Here is a 23,089-nt window from a genome sequence, read left to right as displayed (position 1 = left end):
ACTATGCATCCCTGTCCAGCGAAGCTGCACATCGCCCCTCTCTGTGACATGGTGTGATGACCGCATGCCAAATATATCCGTAACCATGTGTATCATTTCTGTGGCACTGCTTGAACTGGCCACTAAAACTTACCTGTCTGTTGCCTACAGCTAGGTAACCTTTCTGCCTAGGCTCATAAATGGCCCAGGGCATATAGTCTACTAGATCACTATGGCCATATATGGTATAGTTGATATCCAACCCTGCAAATACCATCAGGCTAGCTATTGTCCCATGTGTTACACATGTGTTACACATGTGAAACACAGGCAATACATGGCAGGATGCTGCACATCTGTACAGTGCCATGTAGATGTGTATGGCAAAACACATACATGCTTGCAAGTCTGCAGGGTCACAGGTCATGTCCCTAATGGCTATGTATGATGATATATGTGACATATACACAGCATTAAGGTCAATTGCATTAATGTGAACACATCCAGGCATGTGCTGATAGGTAAAGACACCACTACAGGCAAACAGACATGCCCACGTCAAGACAACATCCACATGGTGTATGAGCAATATCATCACATGACACACACATATATGGGGATAACAGCACATCACCAGTAGGTGTCAAATGTGTGTGACATATACATGTCAGTGGTGTTTGTGTCATGTAGATTTGCAAAGACGTATTTGTAATCTTAATAAATGTGATACACATGTATGTTCAGCTGTACTGCTGTACTTCTCTGTGAGTTACTGTGACCTGTCTCCATCATTGTCTTCCAGGTATGCCACATAGCAGATTGCCAGTGTACAGCCACTTGGATGATGAGGTCCTCATCCCATACCTCCTCGACAACTACACAACGCTCTTCAGCCATGTGCACAGGATGCACAGCAGCGGGATGCCCTGTGGAAGGAACTCTGCAGGAGGGTAAATGATGTTGGCGGTCACAATTGCACCTATCAGCAGGTGCGCTGACACTACACTGACTGGATAAGATGGGTGAAACAGCATGCTAATGCAATCACCAGGAAACAAGGTGAAACAGGTGAGGGGCCACTCACCCAGCCCCCACTCAGACATACCGAGGAGCTACTGGCCAACCTGGGGACACCTGCAGACCTCCATCCACAAGCTTTAGCTGGTATTGTGGAGGTGGGTGTCTCTCAACCACCGAGCCTGGAGTTGCCTGGTAAGTCACTATTGCACATAAAACACAACTATATTTCACATAGTTACATGTGCTACTGTACAATATGTAATGTAACATCATATGCAAGGCATGTATGCACACATGCCACATACTATAATCTGCTACTCTATGTATGCACAGATGTGCCTACTCCATAGTATAGTGTATTGTACTGGCTTATGGGCTAACATGGACATTGCACCTTGTAGCTATCACACAGGTGTGGATAATGATCTTACTGCTGTGACAGTCCTGTTTAGGTACTCTGGCATTTTGCAGTGACAGCAGCCTGTGTCAAGTGAGATTGTTATTATTTACTAGGCTTGATAATGCACAGAACATATTAATTGCATGCTATCTGCCATAACACAAGTACACATAATGTATGGTGGCCCTGTTAATGGACACTGGTCTCAGACCTGTAATGCATCACACTGTTTACCTATGTGAAACAATTGAAGACTATATGAAACACCTACACTAAACCTTCCAAACTGTCATTGCCAGATGTATGGACAACAGTGAATACAATGGTGGAGGTGTGTCCACTGTAGGGACAGATACTACATAGCAGCATTACACATGTTGGGAATACGAACAGTACTGTACAGAGAGCATATGTGTGCACACACTCTAAATGTGTTGAAGCTGGAGTATGACCGACCCAGAGGATACACCCTTGTGGAGTATACCCTTGCTATGAATGTCACACAATGTCATGTGCTATCAGACATGTCCATGACATGTAGTGGGCTGACTTTAACACTGCTCAACTATCCTGCAAAACATGTCTCACATCCCATACATACCACCCTTTGTCTGCATAACCCTGTCCTCAGTGGAGCATATGACATCTATGGATGTATGTCATATAGGGTAACACTGACATGTGAAATAAGATGGCCATCACAACCATCGGACTGAACATGTGTATACATGGCCATGGAGGATGACCAGAGACATGAAGCAACACACACAGAAGTGTTGTACATGTGTGTACACCCTGTTGTACATTTGCTCGACGCAATATAAATATGGCCTTTGTGTAATGGTGATATTGCAGATGTGAAACACTAAACATCATACAGGCCTGTGCAAAGCTTGTGTAGGCATAACATGAAACCACCACATAACATGTCTTGAACATCTTGAATGTGTCACGACATGGAAGCATTCACCTATACAGTATCCAAGTACATACATGTGTTGCACAACATACATATACATCCACATCAAGCCACAGATGCAGTACATTCACCTTACTGATCTCAGACTTCACTGTCATGCCTACTCCTCATTTGTGTGAGGTACACAGATGGCATGTGGGACATAGAGTACTGCTAAGTTAGCCATGTGTGGGCATAGTTGCCAGGCATCAGTAATATGCTTGCAGATGTGCAGGGTTGTCATCCGTATACCCTTCTGTGACCTGTGTCACACATTCCACATTAGGATTTATTGTGTATACACCTCAGTGACGTGGGTCACATTCTACATTTGATATGTATTGTATGTGAACATAGTCATGGCTATGAACTGTGTCAGTAGCTCACACTGTATAGCAATTGTAAAGCCACATGATGCCCTGCAATGGCTATGCACATCAGCTCAATGTGCAGTATGTCCCTGCATATTTGTAGGGTGGACAGACAACAGTCCATCAGCTGAAGGCCCATGCTAGTATAACACATCCCTGCATTGGGACACCATTACTGTACTGTAGACTGGAAAAGACACCATTGTGTTACACATGTATGCATGTCATTCAACATGTCAGCAGAAGACATGTCATACTACATGTGATTGGTAAGGTCATACGCCACACAGCAGGCTGATGTACTGTAAATCTGTGCTGGTCTGTGGCACCATTGCAAAGTAGGGACAGCCATGTCAAACATGTGTGTACAGCCACATGCACAATGTCTACACTCAGCTCGGGGGCAGGTGGAATAATGTTGAACAGACATGCACTGCTTTGGGGGAGATATGCAAGCTAGGGCTCAGGTAAACGTAGTATGCAGTCGACATACCCTACTGCTCATGTCCTCACACATAGGGGTGGTGGTCAACACAAAGCATCAGTGGCAGATGTACAAAGGTCAGCAATGGTCTGTTAGCATGTGGTGTATGTTACACACACCATGGCAATGCAGTGCAATGGTGCAAAGTGCATGCATTGTGTTGCAGGTATGGGGCATAGGCTATTAACACAAATGGTGCAATACAGGTATGTATGCTAACCACCACTATAATTATGTAAGGTGCATGCCGTCTGCTATAACACATGCATGCTGTTGTGTGCAACTCAGGGATGTATATGCCACTATAATTGTCTAAGCTGAAACTATAATTGCCTAAGCTGAATGCCATCTGCCATATCACCTGCATGTAGCGTGTGTGTCTGTGTGTGTCTGTGTGCATCTGTGAGTGTCTGTGAGTGTCTGTGTCTGTGTGTGTGTGTGTGTGTGTGTGTGTGTGTGTGTGTGTGTGTGTGTGTGTGTGTGTGTGTGTGTGTGTGTGTGTGTGTGTGTGTGTGTGTGCGTGTGTCCGTGTGTGCGTGTGTGTGTGTGTCTCTGTCTGTGTGTGTGGGTCTGTGTATGTGTATGGGTCTGCGTGGGTGTGCATATGTGTCTGTCTGTCTGTGTGTGTCTGTCTGTGTGTGTCTGTATGTATGTCTGTGTCTCTGTCTGTCTGTCTGTGTCCCTGTCTGTCTGTGTGTGTCTGGTATAACTTGTAATGTACAGTTCTTGTCTTCCCCTCACAGATGCTGATGTAGGTGTGTTGCCCTCCTGCGGTCCACCTGATGTCAGTGTCCCCACAGACTCTAGCAGTGATGATGATAGTATGATTGAGGCACAGGCAGGGTTGTCAGATGCTGAATCTGTGCCATTGGTTGCCATTCCACCCATCTCCCCCTCATCCTCGCACACAATTCCCCTGCCTGCACATACCCCATCACCACTGGCCATAGAGGAAGGACAGTTGGCAGGTGGTAGCATGGAACAGGGAAGTGTGGTGACTATGGAAGGTGTGCCTGCACACCATGATCCCAGTCAACAGACTGGTGATGTCCCACACAGACATGTGCCCAGCGCTGCTTATAGGAGGACCACTGGCCATGTCCCTGCGAGACAAAGCACATCAGCTGGAGTCACCAGATGCATGTTTTGTGCTGTAATGGAGGCACAGGCACATGCTGAATGGCACAACAGGGAAGGTCTGAGGCTTCAGAGGGCTGCTGTCCATTCATTAACTGACAACATCCAGGCACTTGCAAATACTCACCATCATCTTGAAGATGTTTTGGATAGATGATTGGGTGACATAGTGGGAGTCCATGACCATGGCATGTCAATCCTCTAATGTGGAATGTCTGTGCTGGAACATCTGGTGGGAGTGAGGCATCAGGCACATGGACGTAGATCAGCTAGATCACCTGTTGAAGGTCTACATGAACATGCTACTGCACATGCCCGCTCCCATAGTGGCGGTAGCAGCAGCAGTGCAGCTGGTGCTGTGCAGTCCAAACCAGGACACAGCAGGCTACATGCACGTGGTCCTGGATGGTCCCAAAAGGGACACGATTCCAGTGGACATGTGTCATCAGACGGTACCCAATCTGGACCTCTGCCTGGTAGTGCCTGTGCAATCCCTGGCAGGCGCAGGTCAGGTGGCAATGGCTGAACACCGTGAACTGTGAAACCTGCCTTGTACAGTCTGCAGCTGTCAATAATACCCCTGTGTAGGCCAGCCACATGCCAGACCTGTGTGCATGCATACACACACACTGGAAACAAATGTAGAGTGCCTCAACACACACATGCATGCATAACATCCATGCACGCCCAATGATATCACAGGCCCTATCACACACACATGATGTCATCCAATGGCACAGCCTAGGTCTCTGGCAAACATTATCACCCTGTGCATATGATGATGCCTGTGCCGCATCCCTGTCATCCACACCATCGGTGCAGGCACATGTTCATATGGTCTGATGCACAGGGTGAACATACTAGGTAGACAATTGTAGATTAATATTGTTGAGTAGTGTTGACAAGCAGCAGACATACCATGTATTGCAGTTTTAGAATGTATTTTGTACGTTTGACAGTATATATCATGAAAAACAAAAATCCACTGTTTCGCTGCATGCCTCCGTGTCTTGGGAAATTTACACACCACTACTCTGTTAAGATACTCCAATACTTCAAGCAGAAAATATCAAACAAATGACCAGAAAGGTGACAAAAAATGTTTTTGTAAATTTTAGCAAATAAAATAAAATAAAATAAAATTACAGACTCCACGGTTTGGCGCTTTCACTTGAAAAAACACAAGCTTCATCAGAGTTCACAGGTATAGTTACCTGGGGCGTAGAGGGGGTAAAAGAGTGCTATGCCAGAAGACAAGGTTAAAGGCCAGTGGAAATAGTGGCTTCTCATTGGGAAGCAGTAATACCCATTGCCATGACAAAATGCTAACACAGACACACTCAGGGATTCACCAACACAATAAGACACACACAGTTGCCAGTGTTCGGATAAGAACCCGTGTCTATGTGCATATCATCATTATAGTACGACGCAATTACAAGATGCGCCACAGAGATTACACATGTACAGGTAGTTGGAATGGCCTAAGATCGAGGACATTGACAGGGATACTACAGTGCAGCGAGTGTATGTGAGGAGGGGGTCCATCAGTAGGCTATGTAACAACAGGTCACATCCCAGGGTGTACATGTTAACAGACAGTTAGTATGCCCCTCTACAATTGATGATATCAACAGGGGTGCTAGATTGCATTGAGTGGATGGGGAAGGGGGCATTAACATTTCACTATGGTAAAATTCAGCCTCACTCCAGGAACCGGACAGCCATACACACAGACAGCCATACACACACACACACACACACACACACACACACACACACACACACACACACACACACACACACACACACACACACACACACACTGGCATTCACAAAGATATACACCTATGTCACACAAATAGACAATTTACATGTGTGAGGTTTAACCACCTGTCTATGCCTTTCTTTCTACATTTCACTCTGTACTGGTGTCAACAACAGTGTTCAGGAGAGTGATAACATGTGGGATGTATTCCCAACCATACATGACATATATGGACACACACACCCACACGTGCCAGTACTGTGAATCAAACACCTGCCTATCTCATGATAGGTACTACAGAAGTACAACACTATTGCGTCCAGTACAATGCTTACTGACTCTTTCCTTTGACAACTGTGCTGATATATGCGCAATATATGCACAGAGGAGGTATTACTGTTACAGGTGTCATGAGGTTTGCCTTCAGTGTCACCCTTACAGCATTCTACATTGTCTGTCTTCCACTTCAATTAACAAAATCTGACCATAGTAGGTTCACAGGTTATTGTAGGACTGGTTATAACACACAAGTGAACTGTCCTCAGTAATCATTCATCTGCAGCGAAGCCCCACCACTTAGTAGTAATGTCCAAACATCTGTCCATACCTCATGTACGGCTTACTGTACTTACAGCATATCACCATATACAGTTGGCAATGTTGAGGCTGTATTGCAACAGCATGATGTACTAAGACAACAGTCACCTTCAGACATCAGACATTGCACACACATGGAATCTATACAAACATCAATACATGCACACATATGCAGTCTACATCAGTACGTGCACTAGCAGGTCAAGATGATACATTCCACACCTTCCCCACGTCATGTGTGAAACATAGTCGAGCATTACACCATAATGGATGTTGTATTCATGTACTGGTAGGACACCACCACTTTCACAGAGTAGCCAAGTGTACATATATTACAACAGCACATATCAGCGAGACACACGCAGCATTATGCCATGTCATGCTCCTACAAACTGTTACTTGACAGTGCCATGGTGAAGCCAGGGCACTGTAATGGTCAACAGTGGGCACATCATATTTGCCACACACACCTCGTGTGTACTGGAAGAGTGGCAGCAATGTGCTCTGCTACAGCTAGGCAGTACACTCATTCAAGCATGTGCGAGGTCTGTGGCTTGTAAACATCTCACCCCAGCATGTACTGGCTATTGTGGTACTAAGGCTAATGTCCAGACAGCACACAGCATGCATGGCTTGCAATTGTTGACATGGGGTATATGTAGGAGCTGTGGCCACATATGGCTGTACATGTCATGAATATATCAGCTGTGACTACTCAGGAACATACAGAGCAGAGCTGGATTTCCCTGAGTCTGTACAGGCCTTTTGTAGGTCCTATGGTCCTGTTATTTGGGTATGTTTGTAGGCATTGTATTAGGTGGACATGTCTAAAGACATACATGCCACATGGGGTGTTGTATGATATGATAGGTGTCATGGGTGACCAGTAGAGAGGGGATATTACCTCTGTCAACATAGATATCGAACCTTATGTACTGTTAGCATGCTATCTGCCATGTGCATGTGTGTAACGACTGTAGCCACCTCGATGTAGAAAGGAAAATGAAAGCTATGGTAATGTAATTTATCTTGTATGAGTGTGGGATGTACATATCCAATGCAGGTACGGTTAGGTCATATCCAAGCATGAGGGTGTTGTTTACTGGTGTACAGCAACAGATGACCATGTTAATGCTGACAACATCTGAGGGACCCTGGTATGTGTACAACTGAGCTGGTTACAAACAGTGGTATTATTGCATTGCATAACACATTATGCAGCTGTATCTGTACATGGGTACTTTGCACAGCTGATGTAGGCCTAGTTACAGTCTACCAATTGAGGGTTATGTGGTGGTTTACCATACTATGTCATACCACATATGGATGTGTGTTGGTATTCTGGGAACAAGGTGGTGAATGTATATGAGTATACAACCTAGAATACAGAATTTACCACTGTCACCTGTACCTGAATCACCTATAATGGTTATGTCGGAGTAGTGGCCTTTACACGTGAGTAGCCTTTATGAATATGTGTACACCATCACCTGGAATGGTCCATACCACTGTTATGGCCCACATCTCTGGATCTGAGTTATATGGTGGTAGTGCAATTGTGCACCACAGAGTCTTCAGCCAGGTGTTCCTCACTGCACAGATGTCAGTATTCCCCACTGTAGGTTCTACATTGAGTAAATGGATTACTAAAGCCACACATCTAGCACTGGTTAGCATAAGCATCCAATGCAATTGTCATGTAGGTGGCAGGGTGTTACTTCTGTGTGTAGGACATTTGCCTTGGAATGCGGCTATATGGGTAAATGTGACCTAGGTATTATCCACACACATGTGTAACATGGATACATGTGCTCTGTGTTGAAGGTTCGTCATTCAGTCATGACAGCCCAGACTGACAGACACTGGACAACCTCATAATAACAGCAGGACATTGGCTCATTGTTTTGGTCTAGCAGTTGCCACCTGTACCATGACATCACTGTGCATGGCAATAATGTGCTTGGTAGCAAATGCCTCATGTAAGGTGATGGACAGCAGCAGAACTTGTGTATATGACCAATGTGAGATATACTTAGGGTATCAGTCCTGCTAATAATGACAACTACTAACACAGCCAGGAGAGGTCATCTTGACACCTGCACCTCAGTACCATTACACACGATGGCTCACACATTATGCTTGCACATGCCACTGTTCCACATATAATGCCACTGTCCACAACCTGCTATCAATGTATGCCTTTCAGGGCAGCATGGTGTGTGACACATGCTGTAGGTAGCATCCACCTGTGCAGCCCAGATAACCTATTGTCTATCATGTCCACACATGCATGAATGTGTATATGTAACATATATATGTCAGTATGTCATGCACATGCATGCATGTGTGTCACACAGCACAGACACAGATATTTCATTTACGAGCCACATACAGGTATCAGGTAGTAAACCAGTATGATGTGCATATATACTGACAGGTAAGATGTACCTAGCTGTAAACCTGTGTGTTTACAATAGGAGTCCATTACAACATGTTCTGTACATGTAAGTGTTTGATCATGCACACTGTGGCCTTCAGTGGTTAGAATCGGAGTGCATCCCAAACAGCCCTGTGGTACTAAGTGTATGAGCGTACCCACTGCCACCTTGTGTAATTTGAGTCAGTGCATCCAACAAACCCTTTGTTACTAAGTGTATGAGCATGCCCAGTATAACCCTGTTTAGTTGTAGTCATAGTGCATTCCAAATGGCCCTGTGCTACTAAGTGTATGAGCATGCCCACTGTAACCCTGTATAGTGATAGTAGTTGTCCATTCCACAGATGGCCATACTCCAGCTCAGGTTCCTGTTGTGCTACAACTATACCTCTCAGGCCTACCTGCAGATGATGTGTCTTTGTGCATACAGGTTGTAATGGACACCTACTTTAAACACACAGGTCTACAGCTATGTACTTTGTGACTGTCAGTCTCCCTGTTGTTGTCCTAAATCGTAAAAGGGCAGTCTGACTACCTTGGAATGTGTAATCTCTGTGGCGCATCTTGTAACTGTGTAGTACTGTAATAGTCATCTGTAGATAGGCAGGAGTTCAGATATCACCACTGTCAACTGTGCACATGTGTGTCAGCAAATGGCTGAGTGTGTTTGTGTGTCAGCAAATGCCTGAGTGCGTGCATCAGCAAATGGTTGTGTGTGTGTATTTGTGTCTGCATCCTGTCATGACAGCTGGTTTTGCTGCATTCCAAAGAGATACCTCCTTTTGCACTGGCCTTTATCCTCATCAATTGCTAAACCTCTCTCTTCCCCCCTCCCCACTGCAAGTAATTGATCCTGTGATGTCACCCAGCTCAGAAGTGGAATCAGAGTGAGTTTAATTGTATGTGTTTTGTGGCACATACCCCAAATGCATACCACTATACTAGTTACCTTTACATAGGCAAGAAGTGTATGCACAATACTGGCAAGTGTGTGCGTGTTTGTGTGTGTGACTACCCTGTAGCCAGGCATACACATGTGTAATGTCTTTTAGCACACCATGGTAGCCATCTGTGGTGACCGGTGTCTACAAAGTATTGCATAGTTAGGAATGGTAAAGAATACACAGTCAAGCATGACTACAGTTGGGTATGTTATTTTCCTGTGCCACTGTCGAGCAGTGACACAGACGTGGTCGCTGAGGTGTAGGTCCATACCCATCATTTCCCCACCCTAACTCCACAATCCTCGGGGTAGATTACATTAGCCATCATTCCCCACCCCAAACTCCACATACACAACAACCATCCCTTCTCTGGTGAACTGCTTATGATTTAAATTATTTTTATTTTATTTATTTTACATTTGTTGACCAGACTAGATTAATTGGATATATGTCCATTTTCAATAGAGGCCTGAAGAGAAAAGCTCCGAGAAAAGAAACCATTTATACAAAATGCAAAAAGATACCTATACATTCAAAATACAGTTAGATAAATACAAAATACAATAAATGTTATAATGCAAGAGATGCCTCTGTTTTGTGTACATGTCAGTTCCTTGAACCTTTCTGTGTCACAAAAGGTGTTCAGATGTGTGTGTGTGTATATATATATATATATATATATATATATATATATATATATATATATATATATGGCTATGGCTGTGTCGGTTTATATGTATATATATATATATATATATATATATATATATATATATATATATATATATGTGTGTGTGTGTGTGTGTGTGTATATATATATATATATATATATATATATATATATATATATATATATATATATATATATATGTGTGTGTGTGTAGTTATGACAGTTGTACAGATGTAGACTTGTCTTTGTTGTTTCACAGAGTACAGTACATTCAAGGGTACTGTACATATGTACACAAAGTGACTGTCACATTTGTTTTCAGTACTGTAGAATACCTGTAGTAGGATGTGAATTATAGACTCTGTGCACCATATATGTAACCCGGATGGTGTAGTGTTATGTCCAGTGACCTCAATGTGCATGGTCCAGGGTTCAAGACCTACAAGCCTTGTTGATGCTGTCAATTAGGACTGCATAAGACATTTTTAAGCAGGTGTAAATGTGTTTTCATGCCAGTAAGCAGCCTCGCAGTACACTTGGAATGCCCTTCTTTGGAAATCCTGCTGATATCACCCACCTACGTATACACCTCTGGGAGTGCTGTAATCCAGTAATCTCAATGGCGCGTGCTGTAACTGCATAATGCTGTAGTGTGCTAAACTAGTTTGTTAGGTGTTCTAATCTCAGACAGGTTAACTGTATGTCTGTCTGCCTGCCTGTGAAAGAAATGATGCTTTTAGAGTATGCACACTCTTTACAATTCACATGACCACTTTTGGCAATCCTGCTGATGTCGCCCACCTAGAAATACACCTCTAGAACTGCTGTAAACCAGTATTCTCCATAGCGCATGCTGTAACTGTATGTGGATGTAGTGTGATAAACTAGTTAGGTAGGGGTTCCATTCCAAGAGAGGCCAACTGTGTTTGTGTGTTTCTGTCTGCCTCAGACAAGAACAATGCTTTTTAAAGTGTGCACACTCTTTACAATTCACATGACCACCTTTGGCAATCCTGCTGATGTCACCCACCTAGGAATACAACTCTAGGACTACTGTAACCCAGTATTCTCAGTAGCGTGTGCTGTAACTGCGTATTGCTAGTTAGGTAGGGGCTCTATTCCAAGAGAGACCAACTGTGTGTTTGTCTGTAAAAGTAACTATTCCTTTTAGAGTATGCAAACTCTTTACAGTTCACATGACCACCTTTAGCAGTCCTGCTGATGTCACCCACCTAGACATACACCTCTGGGAGTGTTGTAACCCAGCAATCTCTGTAGTGCGTGCTGTAATTGCATAATGCTGTAGTGTGATACACTAGTTTGGTAGAGGTTCTATTCCAAGACATAGCAGGTGAGTGTGTGTGTTTGACTGTCAGAGCCTGTGTGGAGGTGGTTGTGAGTGTCTCACCACTGGACATGTTGGGGAGCAGATTTTGTAGTTTTCCTATATGGTGTCCATCTTATATGTCACAATGTCCACCTCATGAGGAGTACAGATGTCAGTCAGCCAAGGGACTGTGTTGGCAAGCCATACCCCTACATCTGGCCAAAGGCCTGGTGAACAAAGTATGCAACCCTAGTATTACCCGGAGTACGTCCTGAACCCATGTGTCATACACAAACATACTTGCCTAGAATATCCCGCTATGTTGCTAGTACCCTGCACACTGATGACAGATAGTAGGCATGGTGTGATCGCAGTGGGCTGCAGAGGGCATGGCACCCTGTACAGCAGTACAATAGGCACATAATTGCAGACAGTGTGCCTTCACTATGTTCCCCACTCGATGCCTGCAACATATGTGGTGCCATCAAATATGATCCACAGAGGCCATACGATGCCTTACACATGTGCCCTGTATGGACCAGTGCCACTGACACCAGGGAATACGTGTATCATGCTATCAGTGCAGGTGCAGAGTCAACCTGCTGTCTATAAGCAGGTCCTGCCACACCAGGCCAGTACTGGCATATCAAAGGATAAAAGTCTGTGTACACAACATGTTCCAGCTAAAACAAGGTCACATGTACATGTCACTGTACATTATTGTGGGAAGTGCACATCTCAGGCAATGTCCATTTCAAGGACTATCAAACACAGACATGGCATGCATTGCAAAGCTATGGCCATACACAATGGTAACCAGGATGTCAGGACAGTTCATACAATACTCATCTGTGTGGGACATTGCAGACACTACACCCCTGTACCACACTGCACACCACCTTTGTACAGCCATCTTGCACAGTCAACCACTACACACCCATGAAGCAATGCACGCATGCATGTCAGCACTGGAACCTTGTGTCTGTGTGTGGGGTATGATGCTCCCAACCAGTCACTCCCAGTATAACTCCCATTGGCATACTGACAGATGTCAAACATGTTCACATGCCCTAGCCTATAGAACCTTCGGATATTCCCTGTGGTGCATGTAGTGCATGTGCATTACTGCAGTGTGGCAAACTAAGTAGTTTGGAAGTGTATTTGTGGGCCTGGCAAAGTGTCAATGTGAGTCCATTAGAGAGTGTGGTCGTGTTGACAATGACATCCGTTCATGTGGACAGCCATGTGTGCTACACCTAATGTATGTCTACTATAGCTCTGTTGCAGATGTTGCTCACCAGCACACATATATGATCTTACAGCACACCGACATATCAGCTTTGCAGCACATGGAGTAACTGCATGCACTTGTAATAGTAATGACTAGTCAGTCAGGGGTTTGGACCCCTGTACTGGTAGGTGTGTGACATACAATGCTTAGGTTTTAGTCTCCAAGCCCTTCTCTGATGTATTTTGCCTCTGTCTATCCCTTCCACACACTCTCTGGTGGATGTGGAGGTGTACACCTGCTCATGATCAGGTGATGGCCTCTGCAACTATTGCAGTCCTCCTCTGGCTGATTGCATGTGGAACAGTTGTGATGATGTTCCCATAGCCAATCGCATGAAAAACACAGTACAATATCTAGGAACATCATGTTGGTGTTTGCCCATGACAGTTGCTGTGAGTGGTACCTGGATCTGGTGTTTGGTAAACGGCATCACAGATGATATCTGGATGCTCCCCAAACAACATACACAGTGGGAAATAGCCTAAAGACAGGAGGGTGATGTGTCAGACATGACTGCAGCATGTAAGTGTAGCTATGCTTCATTGAGACTACTGCCTGTTTAACAAGTCGTGTGTGTTAATGGCTATTCTACATGTTTTAAAACTGACAAGACAGTGCTCTGTTTGTGAGGGACCCTCATCTGTAGAGCCATCTGTGGACTGGTCAGTGTGTGGAACCATTTGTTTCCTGTGTTACTCACTGAACACACATCTGTGAACTGCAGGAGCATAGCGTGAAGATTGCAGTTAGTATATGGTGATAGTGATGAGTTACTGCCATCGCATCCCTGATTGGACATATGTCACATGAAACAGTGGTATAACAGACACTTTCTGGGGTTCTCAGTGACATGCCAATAATGGGCCACTGTTCATAGCTGCAGTCACAAGTCTTCTACATTTTGTACAGATGTCATGTAGTATATATGCATGTGTTGTGCTTCCTCTGCAAATGTATACCATCTGTTGTATTGGGTTGATGGTCATAGCTGTGCATGCGATATAAGTAATCCTGAATGCTGTTGACTATTACTAAGCCATATCTGTGTTTAAAGTGCAACACCATAGGCTGTATGGGTTTGGAGGTCCCGGCAGAACCTCCTGTCCCACTTCAGCTGGCCATGGCACCGGGCACCAGCACATGTGGGGCCCATCCTTGGACTGCCACCTCTGTTTGCTCTGCACCATCTTCTGGTGGTAACGCCACTGAGGATGGGGCTTGTCCCCCCCTGGGAGCAGGTCCAGACAGGAACATGTCCACTGTCGTACAGTCCCGGATGTGGTGCGTAGGGGGCTCAATAAGGGGTTTTGAGGCCAGATACGACAGCTTAAGGGCAGAGTGTCACATTTACAGGGTGAGGCTGCCCCTCCTAGACAGCCCCCAGCACTGCCACCTTTGCAGCTGTTTTGGTACAGTGGTGGCTGCTCATGGTTGGGGACCTCCATCCCATTGTTTCCATCTGGGGACTCATGGGCTTGTGACTGCCACACACCCCTTACTGTCTGAGGTGTATCCCCCCATGTGTCATATACCGACCCTGTATGCTGTCTTGTCTGTCTTCCAACCTTACCTATCCTCCACGAGCATACCTACTCTCCTTCCCCCACATCCCACTCTCACCCTACAGAAACAAAAGGCCAACCAGTTCCTAGAACAATATTTGCCCCATACATAGCTGTCCATTTAACACACTTGTCCACTGGACACATGTAACCCTTTTGATATGCATCGCAACATACTCCAGTTGGCCTCATCCCTTTCTCTCAGGCACACAATCCTAGTATGCACATGACTCCTAAATGTACCAGGTACAAATGATGCGGACAACCCTATTGTACACACAACACTACCGGTCCCTGTATGGTTACCCCATTTACTTTTATCATGCTGATGATGTTGCACACAGCACCTTGCAAGTGTACTGTTCTCACATAATGATTGGACAGGAACTGTTGTGTTAATGTAAATAACATGCACAGAGTGATGTATATGGCCAATGTACAAATATTTGCATGTATGAATGACACATGTCTGTCTGAGGGAGTCTTGATATTACATATGACAACACCACTACATAATACAGGCATTGCTGGTGTTTCCCTTTTCATTCCTTTGTAATACTTTGTTATCACATGGGATGTTCCTGATATATCTATATATATATATGTATGTATCTATATCTGGACATAAACACTCACACATACATCTACATGATGAAATACATTTCCTATACTTTTGAATGACTGCGCTGGATGATATGTTTGTGATAAGGTCCGATGTCTGTATATCTGCCATAGCTTAGTGGGAAATCACAATAGCTGTGTGTGCAGGGTTCTGGTTTCGAGCCTTGCAGAGGCCATTTATTTTGTTGCTGGGCACAACAAGGCCATTGGATACGGAGTGATTAAGGCACATTAAAGTAGTTGTGAGCGGGTGTGTGTGGGTTTGCATGGAGCTAAGAAATGCTAACCTCCAGTTACAGCTTCTTACACTCAGTTAGCCTTTACATTGCTTTACCAGTGTAATACTCGCATACTGGTGGCCAAAAAGGCTTACACTCGCTTGCTCCCGCACTTGCAAATGCACTGCATTTGGTGTTTGCATCTGACACTCACACCCCTTAGGGAGTGAGGACTATGATATTACTTTGTTATGCCTATTACATCGGATTACATGCCTACAGTATCAGGAATGGCTGCCCATTAGGCGACAGCATGCCGTTCAACTCTACAGAATCCGCGGCCTGTCCAGAGTTTGATTCATATTATTGTTGTGCTCCTCTTACAATCTGCACCTGTCTGGCTAATACACAAGAACTGACTCTCTTCAATACAAACAAATAATTGGGTTTTGGAACCCACATCCTTCAGCCGAGTCATGCTACTGCATACCTACTATTCTATCATCTTTCTAAGGTTGTCAGTGGAATATGTGCTTTCTGTCCCTATCAGACCTCTCATACGATTGGGGAAAAATGCAAACTGCATCAGGGGCATGGCATAACAACATCAGGGACACATTTAAATTATTGGTGCTATTAACCTGACACATTGACAGACTCCGAGCATATGAATTAATACACATTTTCTGAGGTAAATGATGTTTATAACTCTTAATTGTTGTCATTATTCATTACATATAATTCACCACCTTTCCCCCAAATATCACTAGTTTTAGGAGGAATTAAGCTGGACAGAGTTAGAAATTGAGTCGAAATCAGGGACGTCCCTGGAAATCGGGGACAGTTTTGAGGTATGGTCCCTATTTGTTCCCCCAATGGTTTATGTCCTGTCCAGTGGATTTTCTCTTAGGGGTTGTGAGGTATGGGTGTCAGCTATGTCCATTTCAGAATATTACTTACATCCACGGAGTGGTCCTAATATGACTGCACCAGCCAACACCTGCATGTCTAGGCCCATAATTGCATACCCATAGTTCCCCCACCTGCCACTCCTCTACAGCACTCATCCTTACTGTGGGTGCAGGTGGGGTATAAACACACCACTACACACTGCCCACTCTCCCCGTATCATGACACATGTCTTACGTTGTGTGGACCCATAGGTTATCAGGCTTGCACAACCTACTGGTCTATGTACATCTACAGCCTGGTTTGATGAGTCATTAGCAGGACTGCCTCCGATGATCATTAATTTTTGGTGTCCACCAAGGGACATTGATGTCTATGTTTCAAGATTAGACCTGGCAGGTCTCTCCCACTGGTAGTATCCTGCCGGTGGTCTGGGAAGCAGTGGTTTGTTTACTTTTATTGTGTGTCTGTATGTCTCACTGGCCTAGCTGGGGGGTGGGGGAGTTGATGTTATGTGTTACACTTTTGTTTATTGGACCCCTCACCCCCATATGCATGGCCTTTGAACATATGTAACTCGTAACTGCTGTATCATATCCTAACTATATACATGTGTATATTTACAGTCACAGATATATATATATATATATATATATATATATATATATATATATATATATATATACATATACATATATATATCTATATATATATGTGCCAGTTTGGCTTCGTCAAGGGCAGATCATGCCTTTTGAACTTGGTCGACTTCTTCAAAACAGTCAACAAGGCCATTGATGAGGGAAAGGCAGTCCATACAGCCTACCTTGACCTTGCAAAGGCTTTCGACACAATACCCCACTCGGGTATTGTAGAAAAACTTACCAGCTTAAATGTAAACCCATATGTCACAAGATGGGTTGCAAACTGGCTTAAGGACAGAACCCACAGGGTTAGAGTTGCTGGTGCTATGTCAGACTCCAAGCCAGTCACAAGTGGTGTCCCACAGGGCTCGGTCCTTGGCCCCCTATTGTTCGGCATCTACTTCTCAGAAGTACAGGCCAACATGGGAGGACTTTGGCTGACAAAGTTTGCAGACGACTGCAAACTGGGCGCCATAGTGGAAAGTGCATCGGACACTGATATCCTTCAGAAGGGACTCACAGAAACAGATAGCTGGTGCCAGAGCCATGGCCTGAAGTTAAACGCCAAAAAATGTATAGTCATACCATTCGGGAAAAACAAGGTAACCCCAAGCTACCATATAGGCGGCAATCCACTAAGCACAGAAGAGGTTATCAGGGACCTGGGGACCCAGGTTGACAGTGGCCTTTCTTTTGACACTCACATTGCTAAAGTGGTTAGAAAGACCTTCTACATTGCCCACCTGATCATGAAGGGATTCACATCCAGATCTAGTGAGGTCATTGTTCCCTGTACTCTTCACTTATCAGACCAATGATCGAAAGTACAATGCCACATTCGGGATGTATCTCACCCGACATCTGCAGCAATTGGAGAGACCCCAAAAGTTCCTCACCAAAAGGATAAAGGGACTCCAAAATCTGTCATATGCTGCCAGATTGAAGAAACTCCAGCTCTATTCAGTCGCATACCATCTGCTCAGAGGTGACATGTGCCTGACATATAAGGCCATGTCCAACCTGGAATTAATGGACATGCTCCACCTCAAAAAATCCAAATCCACCAAAATCACTAGAGCAAGCGACTTAAACCTTAGCACGGATATAAATAGGACGTGCTGGAGGGATAGATTTATCACTCAGAGACTCCCTATGCTGTGGAATAGAATCCCGGTCCATGTGAGGCAGAGCACCTCGCTGGCTCTGTTCAAGAGAAATCTTGACCTGTGGATGGGAGATCGTAGGTTTACCCCGGGAATCATCTCTGTGTCACTGCTGGACAGAGGCACAACAAACTAATGGGCACAGTATTTTTTCATATAGGGGGTGGCGTAAGCCACAAAACTTTGGGCTAGGCTTATAAATGCCTTAGGGCAGATTGCCTAGTATAAACCTATGAGCCTATGAACCTATATACATTACTATATACAGATATATCTGTTTATGTATGCATACATGTATATTTATATTTTGCTGTCTATATATATATATATATATATATATATATATATATATATATATATATATATATGTATATATTTATATCTAACAACATATGGGTCTATGGGTGTCTGAATATGTATATATTTATATGTGGGTATGTATCTGTATTCTGTCTCTGTATGTGTACATTTGTACTATGGAGAGGGAGAGGCTTATCTCTATGTTGCTATGGGTAGATACACACACACATACCTCTACATATATACATCTACATCTGGTTATTCCATTCCTTGCCATATAGATTACACTTTGCTGCACTGGGACTCGTAGTGGGTGTGGCTGCTCATTGGGCGATGCCTCTGCCCAATGAACACATTTGCTTACATCTCTAGGCGGTCCATAAAGGCCCACATTAGCCAACACCTGCACACTTAGACCCATAAGTAGCTACCCATAGTTCCCTCACCCAGACCTCCTCAATAGCACCCAACCTTACTCTGGGTCCTGGTCTGCTCTGGACACACCACTACACACTGCCCACTCTCCACTTCACAGGACCCATTTCATACAATTGTCTCGACCCATGGGTCATCAGGCTTTCCCACCCTTGTATTCCGAGTATGTATACACCCCAGCCAGAATGTTCGGTTTATCACCTTCTTTTGGTCTTGCCAATTTTTGGAGTGTCCCGCAAGAGACGCTCCTCTCTGTGTTCCAAGATTAGAATTCATGGGTTCACTGTGTACCCCCTGGTTGTATCCTGCCTGTGGTCTGGGGAGCAGTGGACTCTTTACATTGTTTGTGTGTATGTTTCCTGTGTCCGGCTGGGGGGGTGGGCGTGGAAGGTCATTCTACATGTTTTATGTTTCTTGCTTGGGCCCCTCACTTCCATTGGCATAGCCTGTGAACATATGTCATTCTTGTGTGCTGTTTTCTATCATAGCTGTATATCTGTGTATATCTATGCACACACACACACCCACACACACACAACCACACACACACACACACACACACACACACACACACACATATATATATATATATATATATATATATATATATATATATATACACGTATATGTATATGTCTGCAACCATATGCTTGAACCTGCTTACTAGTGCCTTATTCATTATGACACTGACACTTCGCTACACTTAACTTTTAATTGATATTTTGCATGTTATACAACGGACAGATGTCGCAATATGTTCATGTATAGATTACTGATGGTAAATGATATGTGATGCAGTGGGATTAAGTACGGGAATGTCTGTTCGTTAGGCGGTTGTTCTAACCAATACACTATTGCTGTGCTGCTTCATTTGCATATATACCCATATACCCATGGCTTTTGTTTCCCCAAACACACACCCCAATGCCTCCCTAACACTGCAGTCATCCATTCTCCAGATGGATTTGTGGTGTATCCACACCACTACACATTGGCCACTCCCTATTCTTATAGACCCATCCCATCGGTTGACTCACTCCACATATTTCTTTTACAAATAGACCGGTGTAGTAATTGGCATTGCCATAACAGGCAGATCACAGGAATGATTCCATGTGTGGAAAGTCCTCACATTTGATTTTTTTCAGCACAGCACTTTCGGACATTGTACACACTTCTGTGTTTTAGCAGTTTTGTCCCGTCTCTCTTCTGCACAACCTATTATTCTATCTACTGTCAAGGTTTGTAAGGGCACATTCATGTTATTTATGTCTGCAAATAGAATGAATGTGTTACAGAGAATGTACTTCTACATATTGATGTCTGCATGTGTGTATGCATATATACTTATAACGAACTCGCTGACCTCCACGGGGCAGTCCAATTAGAAGCAGCCCATCCAACCCTGGCATGCCTGGCTCCATAATTTCATACCCATAGTTCCTCCACCCCACCCGTGTTCAACATACACGCATACCATCCATTGTCCAGTCGTTATCGTAGCCATGACACACCTCCACACGTTGCCCTCTCCCGAGTGTTAGGGGCCCTACACTTATGTTGTCCCAGCCCATGTATTCTCAGGCTCTCCCACCATTTAGTCCTTGAACATGCCTGCCCTTTCATTGTGAAATGGTCGGATGGCCAAATGGTCTATCAATTTTTGGGTAGTCCCACCAGGGACTACTCTCTGTGTGTAAAGTAGACTTAGCAGATCAACAATGTTACTCCACTGGTAATATCCTGCCTGTGGTGTGAGTAGCAGTGCTTTGCTCACTCCTGCCCAGCTTGATATGACATACGCTGACAGCGCTCTATAATACTGGGGTTGCTGTTGATTCCCTTCTCATTCCTTTTGTATGCTTTATTGTTACGCTGTTCTTTCTTCATATATATATATATATATATATATATATATATATATATATATATATATATATATATATATATATATATATATATATAGATATATATATATATATATATATATATATATATATATATATATATTATATATCTGTATATACTTATATATATTTCCTATGCTGGGCACTGCTTAGACCCGCGCAAGCGCACTCAGACTTGCTTACTGGTATTTATATGTGTTTACTGCTGCTTATTTGTGCTTACACCTGCTTGCTAGTACCTTATTCATTATGACAGTGCCACTTTGCTTGAATGATATTTAAGTTAAATATCTCATGTGATACTCTAATGTTGGTTTTACGGTAAAATGACATTCATTCCACATGGAAAATGATATGTACTATTGTTGGGCTTGAACCGTGAATGCCTGTTTGTTAGGCAAATGCTCTAAACACTACACTATTGACATTTACATTGATTCCACATGTTTTTCTCTATTTGAATGAATATGATGTGTAAGCTATGCTCGGCGGAGGGCAGCGATGCACAAACACGCTGTGCTTTGCTTACACCTTCGATATTGCAGCAATTCAAATGTATAATAGGGATACAGGGAATCTAATTGTGAAAGTTCTAGGGACAGGGCTCAACATTCCACTATGTGCTTGTGTGTTTAATACTTCGATTTTATTTCTCTCTTCGTGGACACTTGTATGCTTAGCATACATTTCAGTATCCACGGACACTGAATTACCGACTTACTATTAGGGGCGGGCTCTTCTATTAGGCATAGTAGGTTTTGCAAGTGTCGGGGCATGTTTACACCTCTGTAGAGCACTTGTACATGCCCCCTGCACTCGCACACATTTCCTGTGCACATTGAAGGTGCGGCAGCATGCCCTCATACATACTTATATGGCGCTGATGTGCCATCTGTAGTGAGGATGCTCGGCGCAAGGCTAAAACCATCCTTGCACTGAGCTTCTTGAATCCCGGGGATTGTAGGATGCTGTGGTACTCCAAGGTGTATGCATTCCTTTCACATTCCAAATGATCCACTTGATGTCTCATGCCTGATCCTGATAATAGAGACAGAGTATGGCAAAACAGGTATACATCTAACCTCAAAGGAAATTCAACAATGTCAGCAGAAGACACAAGTACAATTAAAAATAAAGGCAACTTTCAGTAGACACTGGAAATAAAAGCTCAAGGTAAAAATAGTCTGAATTTATAATATAAAGAAAAATAAACTGCAACAGATGTATCAACCATGATATACCAGGCTAGGCACTGTGGGAGAGACACTGATGGTCTTTCAGTCACACTTAACTATAGTAACAAAAGCTGAAAGGAAAAACAAACAACAAAGGACAAAGAAAAAAAAACACAAAAAATAAAGAGGATTTGCCCAGCACAGCAATGTTTGCCCCACAGGTACTGTATTATGCATTAGTCCATAATGCTTGCAGGCAAATTTCAGTTAACCTATATACAACCGATAAGTAAGTCTGTTAGAAGCACTGCTACATCTATTCTTTACATACCTTTTACAGTTGAATGTCAGACAATCATGCAGCTATCACTAATAATAGCACAGATAGTAACTTTATCTGAGGATGGCAGCACAAGGCCAAAGTGAAAAGATCATGAAAAAGTTCGCTCCTGGATCTATCAAGGACACAAACTGGGACCATTCATACAATTTTGATTATTCACATGTGGACTTTCCTACAGAGCCAGTACAAGTCTTGGCAACAGATCTCAAAGAAGTTGGCTGTCATGAAGTACCTTGGTGGACCGTTGTTTTGTAAGCCTCTGTAATTATATTAACATCCAATGGTGAATCTCTTCATGAACTCTCAAGTAATGCTATTTCCTCTGTTTGCATTTCTAGAGTTGAAAATGCCATGTCCTCAGACACTTCACCCATACTGATCTTGTAGGGGTCTGAATCAATTTGTCAAAGGATCATGTCTGTGAGCCTTTCT

The sequence above is a fragment of the Protopterus annectens genome, chromosome 1.part1 (genome assembly GCF_019279795.1).
Source record: "Protopterus annectens isolate FY-2018-M chromosome 1.part1, PAN1.0, whole genome shotgun sequence".
Lineage (NCBI taxonomy): Eukaryota > Metazoa > Chordata > Ceratodontiformes > Protopteridae > Protopterus > Protopterus annectens.
This window is presented reverse-complemented; position numbering follows the sequence as displayed.